This window comes from Pyxicephalus adspersus, chromosome 11 (assembly GCF_032062135.1).
Source record: "Pyxicephalus adspersus chromosome 11, UCB_Pads_2.0, whole genome shotgun sequence".
NCBI classification, from domain to species: Eukaryota; Metazoa; Chordata; class Amphibia; order Anura; family Pyxicephalidae; genus Pyxicephalus; species Pyxicephalus adspersus.
The window spans coordinates 9978676-9994772 of NC_092868.1; the positions used below are offsets into that span (position 1 = coordinate 9978676).

Sequence of the window (16097 nt, forward strand, 5' to 3'; positions counted from 1 at the left end):
AGCAGGATTCAGTACATGGCCAAGTCCTCATTGCTGCAGGGTTATCTCCCTCTTTCTTCAGTAAGGCCAAGACAGGCAAGCCGGTTGGATTTAGGGAGGGGAGGGGGGAACTGGGCAATCACCCAATGCAAAACAATTTCAAAGGTGTACAGGGAGCTGGAATGCTGTGCACTTGGGGCCCTCAGCTCATATTTGCCCAGGGCCCCATTTTTTTAAATCCCTTTCATGTTGCTGTGATTTTAAGGATGAATTGCTTCACAGTACATGCAGCTAGAGAGATCGGGGTGCCATGTTTGAATACCTTTAAATGTATAATTATGTGGAACTAAAGGTTTAAAATTTAAAGTAAGTAGGCAGGTTGGTTGGCAATCAGCAATGCAATCAGCAATGCAACCAACATGACCAATCAAGCTGGCCAAAGATCCTGAACCCTAAAGAGGACTGGAGGAAAATGTTGGTGCATACAATGGCGTAAGGAGGGAAATTATTGAATACAATGGCGTCAGGAGGTTATTTTTTTGCAGTAGGGACATCGCCTGTCCCTTCTGCAATAGAGAATCTGGCCATTCATAATTTTTTATCTTTGAAGTTTTGTTACATTATAGGAATCACCATGGGTTCTGAAATATATAAGATGCCAGCGTGTGATTGAACTTGCCTACAAACACCCAATATGGAGTGATTGGTTTGGCGTTTAGGTTTTTTTAACAAGTATTACCGTAACACATACCAGTTCCTAATTGGCTGCTGCTTCCAGGTGTAAACAATGATTGGGAGTGGTTTCTGTCTGAATCAGAGGCAATGATTGGTTGTTGAAGCAAAGACAGGCAATCATTGACTCTGTAACACAAATCTCCAAGGTGCAAAGTACACCTACCTACAACATCCAATCAGATTTTCACATACTAGTCATATCAGAGAAATGTGAACTTTCTAAGTTTGTTGTAGGTCAGTAAACTTTTTTTTCTTTTTTTAATAAACACAACAGTGTCAGAATGGTCTCTGCTTTCAATCCTAAACTTGGCCTTCTAGCTCAGGCTTTATATTTACTGTCAAAGCTCACAGATTGTGATTTATGTGGTGACATTCTGGTTTCTGTGGTGGGATTTTTGTCTCGCTTACAGGAAGTTGTTGTCTGTAGAGACGTAAAAAGGACCACTAAACTCTAAATACACGAAACCCGTAATACATAAAAGAGGTAGTATAGCACTTAGAGCTCTGGACCTCGCACATTACAACTTGTGAGAAATAAATGTATTGGCCTTAGGAACCAATCAGCTTTCAGAATATTTTTTTAGGCAAGGTTGCAAAACAAAGCTTTGGGAAAACAGCTAAGTAAGTAGATGAAATAGATAAATGTTAGAACTATTTTATCTTTTTTGTATCTCTGTCTATTCAGTCCTGGGATAACACAGGTCTGTCAAGCAAGGGAGGGCCCCTGAACTTTTTCTGCTGCATTTTCACTTTCAATCACAGTTCTTCTTTTCACTCCTACCCTGTGAATGGACAGTGAAAAGAGAAGCAACATGATAGGAGGCCATCTCTTTATCACTCTGCTATCTCATGTTACCAACACGTTATTTGCTCCACCTGTTTGGGTTCATGAGTTCCCCCCAAAAATGAACTATGCTTCCCGGTCTGCACAAGATGCCTATATCAAGACAAATTGATATACTGTTCAGTTCCTACTTACCAGGGGTAGCTATGAAGTAAATGGATAGACTCCCCAATCCTCCTCCATCTCCCTAAACCTCTTTACAACATCTTATTCCCCCCCTCCTCTCTTCATTTAGGTACCTCACCTCCCCTCTTTGTTTTCTTTTCAATCTACGTAACTGTATGCCTACCCTATACCTTTTCTTTTTCCCCTCTGTTCTTCTTTCCTAGCTGTTTCTTCTCTCTCTCACTTATCTCACTTTGTATCCTCCTTTTTCCCTAAATCAATTATCTTTAAAACCAATCTACCACAAACAGGGGTTTCCCCAACCCATCCCGTTGCCTCAGATTCAATTACTATCTTTCTACTTTGCTGTTTCTGAGCTTTTTGCTGCTATGATTTGTATTATTGTGGTTCCATCCAACTGCACTCTGTCTTTCCTGGTGTTCTAATTCTTAATTATGAAGTCCAAGTTGAAGTGGAACTTTCATTAAAAAAATAAATTTACTTTATCAGGATCCATTCACAAACCATGCCCAGCGTGTCCCACGCCATCTTATCTTTTCTCACCTCAAAGTTTTGTCCCAACACCACCAGCTTCCTTACTTTGGGTTTTTCCTGACGTCACCCAATCTTGAACAGCACATGTGCTAGATCGGAGGCTGTGTTTTCGCAAGCACCCAATGCAACCTGTTATCTGGCTGTTGAAAAAAAATATATATATAAAATACCTTGTTAAGTAGGTATCAATCTGGAGGAGAGGGGTCTAGGAGGGCTACAGATTTGCATGCTACCCTAGGTACAGCCCATATGTGATGTTAAGCCTTTGTACACACGTCCAATTTCTGTCACTGGAAACTTTCTTTTGTGATCATTTCCAGTGACAGGTGAATAAAAGAGTGTTTTGTGGAGAGGGAAGGGGGATGACGTGCAAGTGGATAACCACACTGTCCATTGACATGCACAGCGGTCATTCCAGGGTGGTCGTTAACTGATCCGGTAGGACGGATTCGTGAATGATGTTGAGTGACCGCTGTGCATGTCAGGTTTTTACCGAAGTGACCATTCGTTTATCTGACATGTGTACGCAGCCTTAGTTGAAAGAACTGATGTTCAATGAATAAAAAGGGTGGGCCGGGGCAGTCAGGCTGGGAAAGAAAGATCTTGATCAGCCTTTCCCAAATATTTTAATGTGGAGCAACCCTTGAACCCCTGCCAATATTTATGATGAGCCCAATTCATAGCACATTGCCTAACAGTCGATGAGATGAATGTCTAATTGACATTGTTGGCCAGTAGGCAGAATGTCACCCTTACAGATACCCAAATAGATCATTGGTGTCAGTGGTAACTGACCTGAGAGGCACAAACTGCTCATTGCTCAGGGAACCCCCAGTAAGCTCTGGAGGAGCCCTGGTTGAGAAACATTGGATTAGATGATGCTGAATGTCCTCTAGCCAGCAAATGAGCCTGAATACTTCTGACTTGCTGTAGCTTTGAGCAGTGACAAGTTTGAAAAAGAAATCCTGACCAGAAATTTCATATCACCTGCCAGAATGTTAGTGCTAAAAGTTTAAGCTTGCCTGTAACTTCTCTTTAATAGCAGTTCAACAATTCCTTCAGTGGAGGCAATGCATCCTGTTTACCTCTCTGATTGCCAGTGTACAGCGAAAACCCTGTGCTGCGTACGTCACAGTATAACAGGTGCTGTCTGTGTCACCGAGACCTGGGAGGAACCTGCTCCAGGTTGCTGTGTTATTGCAGGATGTGGTTTACGGGACAGTCCCACGCTCCAACGATCACGCTGTGACTCTTGCCTTAGTGTCAGAGCATGCAGTCATATCACACCCTACTTCACTTTCTGTAACTGAAAACACATCTAAAGTATTTATTTTAGTAAACACACCAAATACATTTTGCTTATTCCGAAATAAAAAGCCGCAAGAACATCTGATGTCATTGTAAGGAGTTGCTATGGTATGGCCTAAATCTTTGTTCTATGACAGTGAAAGGATAAATGCTGTGTTGTCAGTGAAATAAAGTGATTAGAACATTTTGGTAAGTTTAACTCTTTGTCTTTTTTATCAGAACAAAATGGGTTAGGCTGACTTATATGGGTCCTTGTCACATTCTGCGTCTCTGTATCTCCTTACTTACCGGACCTTAGTCTTCACCTGCTATACAGGGAGGTGGGCCCTGTCATGGCAGAGCTTATCTCCCCTTTTCCTAGCAGAAAACTGGAGCTGCTTAATCCATAATTAGCTATTTATTCCATCTGTTTATTGGCCAATTTCCAAATTTTGCTGGTAATTTTGTTGGCATGGTTGTGTCAGTAAACCCCCTGCGTAAAGAATTCCAGATACTGCTAGTAGCTCCTGAGAGACTGGGATTCACAATAAATGCCTGCCAAATGATGATGAAAATCAAAACCACCATTGCTCTGTCCCTTACTTAATGTTCTCATTTGTTGCCATGATTAAGAGCATGGAGTAATGGTAGATTTTAAATTGGCAGGTGGTGACGCAGCCATGACACCACCCAAGCCCTAACCCTGTTGAGTTGCCTCAATATAACTATTCCTAGTCTGGAATAGTTAACAGAGTTAACAGAGGATTCTGGGACATGTAGCATCTTATGAGCAGAGGGGGTTTATGGAAAAAGGCTTCTCTCATTTATTTGATTGCAGGTGATGTTTTTGCAAAAGGATAATTTGCAATGGTACAATGCTTCTACAATACAAGAGAGCATACAAGCTACCCCCATTCACTGAAGATGGAAAAAGGAATAACTGGAGCTTGCCTAACAAAAACTTCACCACAATTCCCCATGTAACTAAATGCTTTTGCTGATAAAGACCATACAGACATTGCCTAAACTAGCCTCTTCAACCTTTAAAACAACATTAGGGTCTTAGGGGACCCCTGTTATGATTACTATATACATAAATCACACTACATTAGTGTGGTGGTCAATGAAAAAAATTGCCTCTTACATTGCTGAATCAATTTCACCCTTAAAGAAAACCTATACGAATATGGTGTCAAAGAAGGGGTATCCAACCTATCTCGTGATTACAGGCCACATCCCAAACAATATATCAAACACATTGTGAATTCAAAAATCACTCTATGAGACTTTAGAGGCCAATAAGTACTTATATATGGCACTTTTTTTGCCACAGAAATTACACACACTGAGCACCAATTAAAAAATGTTTTGAACCCAATAGAAATAACTAGTGATTATCTTTTCTTAGGCTTCTGAAAAAAATTGAGCAAACAGCTGGGAATACATCATAAATCACTGCCTCTGTCCGTTATCACCTAATATAGGTGCGATCTCATGTGCGTCAAATTTCAGGTACATTCACATCCAAATTGATCTAATATATGTAAAAAAATATATCTAATTATGAATATAATGGATATAAGTAAATTGTCAATTAAAATATAAAAAAAATATGTATTGTTCTAATTATAGATATTCCTGTCCTGTGCCTGAGGAAGCGGAATTCGTCCGTGAAATGCGTCGATACTTAGAGGGAGCACCCCTAACAAGGGTGACCCCTACAGGAATATCATTGGGTTTGGATTTGGGTTTAATATAGGCGATATGTTTTATGAAAAAATTAAGAAATTAATACTGTTTTGCCTTTAAATTCCCATATCGTGATTTTTGAATTCACGATTATGGTGTCAGTGAAAGTGTCCAAAAGTGCAAGTGCACAAGGATTCCCTAGCAATCTCTGGAGGATCTCTAGGGTTCCATAGAACCCCCCTGGTTAACAAACATTGGCTTAAACCCTCAACACATTATATTAGGTGACAATTGAGATAAACAGGTTATGTCATCCTATCTCCTTTTTATGGGTCGATGGTGTACTAAGAATTGGCCATGATGACTTATGAATCGCTTACTTATTGGCATTAAAAATTTAAGCCCCACAGTAGTCAAAACTTTTTTTTTTAGGTTAGGAACTGTCAGGTTTCACTATCACCTTTTTTCCCTGTGACAGTAAATCAAGAAATGAGGTAAAAAGAAGGGCAGGGGTCAGAAGGACAGGAAGGAACAAACAAACAGCAATCAAACCTTTTTCTCTTGTGCTTGAATATTTAATTTCCTGTCCCACTAACCTCCTTTCATTGTGAAAAATGAGGGTGAATCTTCTAAATGGAGACACTAAAAAAAAATCACAGTAAGGCTCTGATGCTACCCCACACTATCGACATGTATCAAAAACCAAGTTCGAGAAGATTTGTGCCCCTAATTTGCATATTACTCAGCACGGTGCAGCAAGAAATGAAAATGAACATTTCTAAATGTGTGTGAACTGTTATTAATGCCTTTGAACTAAGTAGCTTGCCTGATTTTCTTCTTAGGTCGGCTTGCATGTGTAGGAGACATGAGCACCTCAATTTGTGGGATGCATTGGGTGAATAAATTGTATTGAGAGTCAGGAAGGAGTTAACCTTGTAGGCCTGTCACATTGAATACATTTCAATACCATGACATGCTAGTTATTCATAAATGTATAGAAGGATATAAATTATGCAGCATATCTATCAATGAGTGGGACAGAACTGAGCTCCAGGGAATGTGGTTTTATAATGTAAATGTAGTATGTAGTGCTTTATACTGTAGAGAAGGCGAGATAATGCAGAGAGACAATGGACTTTATTTAATAATATAGTGCAGAGTGAGTTTTCTTAGCAGTTAATCACAGTTCAGCTTTTTATTCACATTATTTTGCACTGTTACTGAATGCCTGGTAAGACCTATAAACAAGGTAACCTCCGTACTTAATACTATTTACAATATATGCATATACATTTTCATATCTCGACCTATTTATTTTGTATTTGCAAATGAATTGTAAATTTTTTTTATCTTTAGGCCGGATTACATGATGATGTCAAATCTAGGACTGCAATAATCTAATATTGGCTTTTTGTAAAGCGGGGAAAGAGTTGGTTGGACAAGTTTAAAATCTTTACCTAATTGCTATTATTTCCTTCACAGAGAAGCAATCGTTGAAGCATCCAGCTTTAATCCCCCCCCCCCAACCTTTATTGAGGGAAAACTGTACATGATATGGTCCAAACTATATAGACTCCATTTTAAATCATTGGCATTCAAATGCAGCCAAGATTCTCCAAATCAAGGCATTTTAGACAGCTGTGCACTTCCAACAGTTTGGTGAAGGTCCTGCCATTGTTTTGTTCCGGCATTACTGTGCCATATGTACAAAGCCATCTCCATAAACACATAATTTGATGAGTTTGGTGGGCAGGAACTTGAGTCTGCACCGAGCCCCAACCTTAACCCAACTGGACATCTTTGTGATGAAATACTCACTGTACGTCATCTCATTCAACAACTGTACCCTCACAATTGCACTTTTGCTTAAATAGATTTCCCACAGACACACTCCAAAATCTTGTGGAAAGCCTTCCAAGAAGAACATCAATAGGAAAGGGGAAGCTCCATCCAAATCCCCAAGGTTTAAAAAAGATGATTATCAATCTCGACTCATCTAATAATTCATTACATGGTCAAAACTCCGGTATCCAAACTCATAAATGTATGTTTGGGGCATAGTTTAGTCATTGTACATAGTTAGTGTACTGTCACCCAGTGAATATGCCCCTGGGGTGTTAGATTGTGCCTGTGCTTCTAACTTTCTTCACTTACCCATGACCATCTTAAAGAAAACTGTATTTGATTTAGCCTGACCCAAAGGCTAAACCCTATCCAAAATAGTAGCCATTGAGGGCTCTTTCATCGGACATTACATTTTGTTTAATAATTTGCTAAGAATAAACATTTTAATAAATTTTAATATGCCATTGAATGGCATGGGGTAAAGTTTTAGCCCCCTAAAGTCCCAATATTGGAGCTGATTTTAATAATAATTAACCTGTCTACTTAATTAATATCAGTAACCACCAGGAATCCATAATTGCCTCCATATCTCCAATCCTCAGCTTCAGACCTATGTTTGGCATGTTATTTTTTTTTTTAACAAAAGGGTAATAAACCCCCTCTTCAAAGAAAAAGAAGGTAATTTTTACCCTGTTTAAAACAGTTGTCCACCCTTTTATGTAAAGTAAAAATTTTAGTTTAGTTTCGCTTTAAGCTAGAGTGACGTGGTTACTTCATGTACCCGCACTTTCTTTTCTATGATCCTTTCGGATTAGAGGTTTACTATAATCGCTGGCAGCGGAAAGCAGTGTGCCCTGAGGATGTGGTTAGGCAGTTGGTTTTAGGCGCCTTCTGATAGGTTAAACGATACTGAAAACTTTAAAAAAGCATTTCACTGGAGCTTCTTCAGGACCTTTTCTGAGCATTTTGCACGTTCCATTTGACAGGACCGGGGGAATTTCTATTTAATAACTTTTGAGACGGGCTTACTGCTATTCTGGCCAACAAAATGTCTTTCTAAAAATGATCCACTAATACAACCTTCTGATATCATGTTGGAGAACTAATTACTTTGTAATACAAATGTCATGGAAAAGCCAGAGCGCAAAAAGTGCATTCTTTTGCCAAAGTTGGCATCTGTCCTCCAGTGTAACAAAAAGGTGGTTTAGAGGAAAATGTCTTTCACCAAGATTTAGGTTATGTACACGTCCAATTTCTTTTGCTGGAAATTATCTTTCCGGTAACAGATGAACAAATAAGTACTGCACACAGCACCATTCTGTTCTTTGGAGAGGGGGATAGACTCTTAGATTGTAAGCTCTTTGGGGCAGGTCCTCTCTACCTCCTGTGTCTTTGTCTGTATATCTCTGTCATTTGCAACCCCTATTTAATGTACAGCGCTGCATAATATGTTGGTGCTATACAGTTAGGTCCCTAAATATTTGGACAGAGACAACTTTTTTCTAATTTTGATTCTGTACATTACCACATTTAATTTTAAATGAAACAACTCAGATGCAGTGGAACTGCAGACTTTTAGCTTTAATTCAGTGGGGTGAACAAAACAAAACAGCTTTAATTCAGTGGGGTGAACAAAAAGTGATTTAAAAGGAAGGAACTAAAGCCTTTTTTTTACACAATCACTTAATTTCAGGGGCTCAAAGTAATTGGACAAATTAAAAAGCTGAAAATAAAATGTTAATTTCTAATACTTGGTTGAAAACCCTTTGCTGGCAATGACAGCCTGTGGTCCTGTGCTCATGGATATCACCAGATGCTGGGTTTCCTCCTTTTTAATGCTCTGCCAGGCCTTTACTGCAGCGGCTTTCAGTTGCTGTTTGTTTGTGGGCCTTTCTGTCTGAAGTTTAGTCTTCAACTAAAAATGCATGCTCAATTGGGTTCAGATCAGGTGACTGACTTGGCCGTTCAAGAATATTCCACTTCTTTGCTTTAATAAACTCCTGGGTTGCTTTGGCTGTATGTTTTGGGTCATTGTCCATCTGTATTATGAAACGCCTCCCAATCATTGTGACTGCATTTAGTTGGATTTGAGCAGACAGTATGTCTCTGAACACCTCAGAATTCATTCGGCTGCTTCTGTCCTGTGTCACATCATGGATAAACACTAGTGTCCCAGTGCCATGGAAGCCATGAACACCCAAGCCATCACACTGCCTCCGCCATGTTTTACAGACAATGTGCTATGCTTTGGATCAAGAGCTGTTCCATCAAGAGCTTTGGATCAAGAGCTGTTCTCCATACTTTTATCTTGCCATCATTCTGGTAAAGGTTGATCTTGGTTTCATCTGTCCAAAGAATGTTTTTCCGGAACTGTGCTGGCTTTTTTAGATGTTTTTGAGCAAAGTCCAATCTAGCCTTTTCATTCTTGAGGCTTATAAGTGGCTTGCACCTTGCAGTGCACCCTCTGTATTTACTTTTATGCAATATAGGAGAGAGAGAGAGCGCTATATAGTATCTATAACCACAGGCTGGGCAAAATAGGAGCACACTCCGCTTTCAGACGTCATTGGGGTAATTTTCTGGTGGAACACATAACTAAACTATCTACTTTCATGCAGTCTTCTCTTTATGATAGACTTGGATATCGATACGCCTACTTCCTGGAGAGTGTTGTTCACTTGGTTGGCTGTTGTGAAGGGGTTTCTCTTCACCATGGAATTGATTCTGCGATCATCCACCACTGTTGTCTTCCGTGGACGTCCAGGTCTTTTGGGTTTTTCAGGTCGGATGGGTTTTTTCTGTTTTTGCAGCTTTGACCGCATGTTGTCTGTTGACAGCAAAATCTTCCACATACAAGCGCACCCCCCCTGAATCAACTCCAGGCCTTAAATCTGCTTAATTGATAATGACATAACAAAGGAATTGCCCACACCAGCCCATGAAATAGCCTTTGAGTCAATTGTCCAATTACTTTTGAGCCCCTGAAATGAAGTGATTTAAAAAAAAAGGCTTTAGTTCCTCACATTTTTATGCAATCTTTTTGTTCAGCCCATTGAATTAAAGCTGAAAGTCTGCAGTTCAACTGCATCTGAGTTGTTTCATTTAAAATTATTTGTAGTAATGTACAGTACCAAAATTAATGTCCAAATATTTATGGACCTAGCAGTATAAATCCTGTTTATTAACCTCCCAACTGTTAAGCCCGTACTTTTTCGTATTAAAAAAAGTTGCAATTATCGATAACCCCGTACTTTTTTCACTCCCCACTTACCTGGTCCCGCTGTGCTCCAGCATCCAGCAATGTGTCTCGTGTTCCAGCGTCGATCTCCCTCTCCAGCGGCGGGTGCCGTCTCCTATACCAGCGGGACCGGTAAGATGCCGGCCGGCTTCTTGACATATTTCTGTAAGTTACAGGTCTACAATTTAAAAAAAAAAAATTCATGAAAACCTGTAACGCTTTTGGTACAGAAATCTAGACATCAGTGTAACGCCCAGGTGATTAATATTATTACTATTAATAATAATAATTATAATAATAATAATATTAGACAACTATTTGGCACCCTGTTGTGCTCTCCTTCAGTAACATGCATGGTGTTCATTCTGACTGGTCGTTCATTTACAGTGTTCTCCCCAGCCCCTTTTAGCCGGGCTCACCACCCGGCACTTTTAAGTAACCACCGGCTGTTTTTGGGTGGTTACTGAAGAGTTGGGTCACAATACAGGGGCTGCCACCTGCCTACAATTTCTTCCCATTTCTGGGTTGAACACTGATTTATCCACCAGGACGTCGGGGGACCGCTATACATATATCCGATTTTCACACAAGAAGAGCTTGACCGCTGTACAATAATTTGACATGTATGCTAACTGAACCTACCCATAATCATAAAGCAGCCAAAACATCTGACTGCTACATGATAAATTTTGTTGAAATTCTGACAAGGATTTCAGTCTTTTCCAAAACTTTCCTGTCCTTTATCATAAAGGGATCCACATCATCCAGTGCCTTATAGTATTTTATAGGGGGTACATCTTTTATTAATGTTCACAAAACACTGCATTGAAAGTTTATACAGCTGCAGACTGTAGGGAGTGCTATAGCAGGTCAACAGTGCACCAGTGAGAATATTACTACACAAGCCACAAGCGTGGTTCAGTTTATTGTCAGCAGTTTCAGTCTGGTCCTTGATGGGTTAATGCAGTGACTGTGGCAGGATTGGGGTTAATGCTGGGTGTGGGTGGGTTAGTTCCTACAGCTTGCCTCTGCCTCATTACTCTCATATTCGCTGTGATCTGTGCTGGCTTGCATCTCCCATCATGGTCATCTCTAATCATTGGGCAACAGGTGAGCAAAGTGGGGGAGTGGTTAATAATGACAGCATTGCAGGTAGTGCATGTTTTAGCATTGCTGCAGCGTTGCAGACGAGAAGCAGGGCTTCATCTTCTTAAGGTATCAGTTTAATCACGATTGCTGGAACTTTGTGCCTGCTGTAAATTGTCAGTGTGCAAAAACCCACAGCAACCAAACAACATCTGTGACAAGTCTAGTCTAAAGAATGCAATGATCTCATTGGCTCCTGTCATTTCAGATCATTGTCATTCTCTGAAAGTTTAATGCAGAAAATAGAATGTTGTTTAAAAATCAAGAGCTGCAATGAACTGCAGTCAGAAGATGAATTTTTTACTTTTGATTATATAAAAAAAATGAAGATTCTGGTCCCAAGAAAGCATATGTGCCTACCCCCTTTGCAGAATCAGCAAAGCATATGCAAGAGTAAGGCAGAGAAAACTCCCAAACAGCTAACACAACTTACTATAATATGCTAAGAAGTGGAGAAAAAGTGCATAATTGCAAAAATTTGCATTGCAATCCACTCTGCTTAGTTGATTTTTGGAACTTTATTGAAGTTGTATTATATACCCGACTGGTATTTGTTGGGCATTGGACCTTTTTTTAATTGGTTGGTATAGATGCCAAATACAAACATTGCAGGATTTCCAGAAAAGAGGCAACCCAAAACCCAACAGCCTCCATATCCATTAATTAAAGTTTATTTTCACTGCATGGGTGACAGCTAAACTTACGCAGGATCAGAGCCGTGAAGATGCCTAGTCCATCATGGGACTTATTCTATGGTCCTGTCCTAGTTTACACTTGCTCAGCTGTGATTCTTCTCACACATTAGCTAAAATTTGAATTCATGTCAATGCATTCAGAAGCATTGACCAAACCGTACTTGGATTGGCATAAATTAGTCAGTAGTTGCACAGGGTTTGTATTGATGATGGTTTATGGTATTGTGTTTGGTACTGAGAGGCTATTGAACAATAGCAACATACTTTTTCTGAAACCATTCAGGAACATAAGTCAGGAAATTGTCAGAATAAGTGATAAAGGTAGCATACTGATGAACAATATTTTTGAATGTGCGATTTGTCTTGTGCCACCCAATCATAGTAGAACGTGGCCATTGTGCCATCTTTTACCATACATGGCAATCCGGTGCAAAGGGCTGCATAAAAAAGCTAAAAAAAAAAAAAAACATCATTTTTTATAGCACCCTGCCTCAGTACTTCTCTCATAAGATCTCTTTCCCAATGCAAGCATGTCTGCAAAGGTTCCTATTTATCTGGATCATTGTATATCTAATATTAGTTGGTCACATTAAACTGAACTTATTTTTGTAACGTTGAAGATATTTTGTAGCCTATCCAAGCTGCTTCATCAGTCCTATCTGTGTAGGACATTTATAACATTTATATTCACATAGCATAAATGCCATAATCCAATCCCCATGAAAGGTGCCACTACAGGTGTTGATTGTCCAAGATCAGGAGGTGTGAACATTAGTAAACCACCCTGTTTAATTTACATAATTCTATCCTTGGTGTCAGGAAGTCACAGAAAGAACAACTGGTTGGCAAGAGGTATGAAAGAAGTGATTTATGTCAAATTAGAACAACCATCTCTGAGCTGGGTGGAGGCCTTCAACACCATCCCTGTTCCCTCTATAATGCCATAATTCATAACATTTCTATTCCAGTGCTTTGGAAACCATTCACACTTTCAGCTATGTACTTGGAAGGTTTAACACCAGCGCAGACTTCCTGACACCAAGGATGAAATAATAAAAATAGTGCAGGGTGGTTCAAAATATCTCACATATCTTCATCTTGGACAATCAACATCTGCACTGTCACAAACCATGGTGATTAAATATTATGTTGTGTGGAAATAAATGCTGGAGGATTTTCATCTCCGGCAGTACTGATGAAGAAGCTTGGAAGTCTGTGAGATGTCTTCCAACACTAGAATACCAGGTCTGGTTGAATGTGGGCAACTGCTAATAATTACCTAATGCAAGCAGTGGGTTGGCTCTTTGTAAGACTAGAGGTCAGATTTAGGCACTTTGTGCACTAAACCTAAGCATGTTGCTGGGGATGCCACATTTGCCTTTGATCTGATTTCCACGTCTACCCAGAGTTCTAAGAGGGGCAGTATGCTTCAGTCTTAATACCTAAAACAGATAAGGCTAAAAGTTGGAGTGTGGATATCTCATTGTTGGAGAGCGGGTAAGTAAAAAACCTATGTCTATATGCAGTCCTGATCAGAAGAAACTGCAAGCAATGACAGCCAGGAAACTAGCAATTGCCGATGGTCAGTAATGGTGGCCTCCATGATTCTCTCATGACAGATTTCCTTTTATTCTTCCTATGTTTATGATATATTCATGTGGCTGCCATATTGGCTTATGCCATATGCAGGGTCTGTTTAGCCGTACTGCTCTCATATCCCACCGCAAGTCTGCCTGATTGAAAACAGTAGACTCAATGCAATCCCCAACAACCTGAAATCGCCATGATAGAGGTACTTCTTCTATTCAATATAAATGATTTGGTAACCCACACCCCCCTATTGATTCACACACAAAAAAATGAATTTTAATAGCAGGTCTGCTTTAAACTGTCCCTTCATCATATAAATGGAAAGCTCTTTGTACATGGAGAAGCAGAGTGAGAGTGCTGCTCGAAATGAACAATGGGAAATGAAAGTGAGAGAATCATTATACACCAGTCTGTGTGGAGTGAAAAGTATAAAGCGATTATATGTTATGATAAAAACGTATTGCGAGAGTTATTGTGCGCCTGTGTGGGAGGTTTCGGAAATGTCTGTTTTGAAAGGTTTTACGGAGCGCTATCGCATTAACGCTTTCTGTTAGATTAGATCAGGTTCTAATATACAGTGCAAGTCAGCCAAAAATACGGGAAATAATTCACTTCTGCCCGGAGGATGCTGCAAGTTGCATTGTGCACGGCTGGCAGATACAGGCAGTATGGCGAGATTCCGGACGCTAAAAATACGGGGCAACACTATGATCAGCCAATGACACATGCAAGAAAAACAAAAAAAAAGGGTGGGGTGGTCGGAATATAAAGAAATAAGAAAAATAAACAAAAGGAGGGGAGGTAAAAAAGAAGTATCAAGTTTTTTTTAAAAGGGAACTGTTGCTTTAACATTGAGCGCCAAAGTTGCAGAACAATGGATTTTATTATTTTGTCTATCTCCTTCTGCTATGGCTGTGTGCAGGACTTTGAAGTATAAACCAGGCCCAGTTGCATGTTTAAAGCTGAAAACTAAACAGATTTAAAAGAAAAAAAAATAATTCAGCTCTGTTGTGATTATTATATATCATTTTTTTAAAGCAGATTTTAATACCTAGGCTACGTACACACGTTAGATGAATCTTGTCAGATTATCATTTCTGGGATTGTATAGGACGAGAATCTGGTGTATGTACAGTGGCTGTCCGACGTCATTCATGGATCTGTCTTGGTGGATCGACAAATGACCATAATGTAGGTGAAGGGGAGAGAGCGCAGCGGGGTGCGGCTCATTCGTTTAAACGTTCGTTCTCCCCCTTCCCTCTCCATAGAGCTCGATGTACAGCTCTCATTCATACATCTTTCAGTCTTTTGTCATTGGAAACGATTGTGAAAGATCCTTTCCAACGACAAAAGTCTAACGTGTATGCAGCCTTGGTCTCTGGCAGTCTACTGTACAACAGGGCCCCGAAAAAGGAATAACGAGGCAGCAAAAGGAGCCAATCAGCTGCGCTGCAGTGCAAGGAGCAGGCTAAACGTAAGGTGATAGCAGAAGAACAGAGAGATAAATTCATCAACCTCATTTAATCAAGCTGCAGTATATTACATTTGTGTTCTACCACCTTATCTGCCAGTTACAATGAAACATTTGCACCAGCCAAACCTCCCACCATAGCTCATGCATGGGTGAATGCAACATTTGAGAATGTCCCACTGAGCGCAGGGGAGGCTTCAATAGCCTGTACACACATAATGAAACAAGATAGATGATGAACCCCATGTATTATTCTGCCTGTAGCATTTTATTATGTATAGTGTGTAAAAAAAAAAATGTGTGTATGTATATATATATATTGTAATGGTGTAAAATATCATATATGAATATAAATAATACTTGCTGTTGTAAGCATAAAGCCTCATGTATCGCTATGCATAAAACTCTCAGGGGTTGGTGTTTATTTTTAGTTTTTTTTAGTATTTCGGTAATTAGTCTGTTTAGCAGGGAAACCAGAAGCAGAAGTGAGAGTCTCCCCTGACTAACCTCCTCACTAGGCTGCCTATCTCCATTCCCTCTCACACGTTCACACAGCTCTGCCAACTGTGCCTGGCTGCTCCTATTCAAGAAGGGTGAACAGAAATCCCCACCAGAAGTAAAAAAAAAATGTTTATGATATGTAATATTTTATTCATAAGTGGGGGACTAGCCCACAGGGCTACCCCACAAAAAAGACATCCTGATTATTATTATTGTTGGTGAAATGTGTTCATCTGGACAAAAATAAATTGTTTTCAATAGTCACAAAAGATAGAAAGCTTGTAAATTAAATATTATTACCTGCAGCTGTGACCTCATTATTGTGCATTATTTATGATGTGCACAGAGGTGGGAGGAGCTGCATAGCCTATAGTCTTCACACTATAGGCTGTCTGCAGAATAATATAGAAGAGGGTG

General features: G+C 39.8%; 1 protein-coding gene across 1 annotated transcript in view; it reads left to right on the top strand.

Annotated features, from left to right (window-relative positions):
* POU2F2 (POU class 2 homeobox 2) overlaps window positions 1-16097 on the top strand; it is a 107577-nt gene that overhangs the window by 61169 nt on the left and 30311 nt on the right. The window lies entirely within an intron of this gene.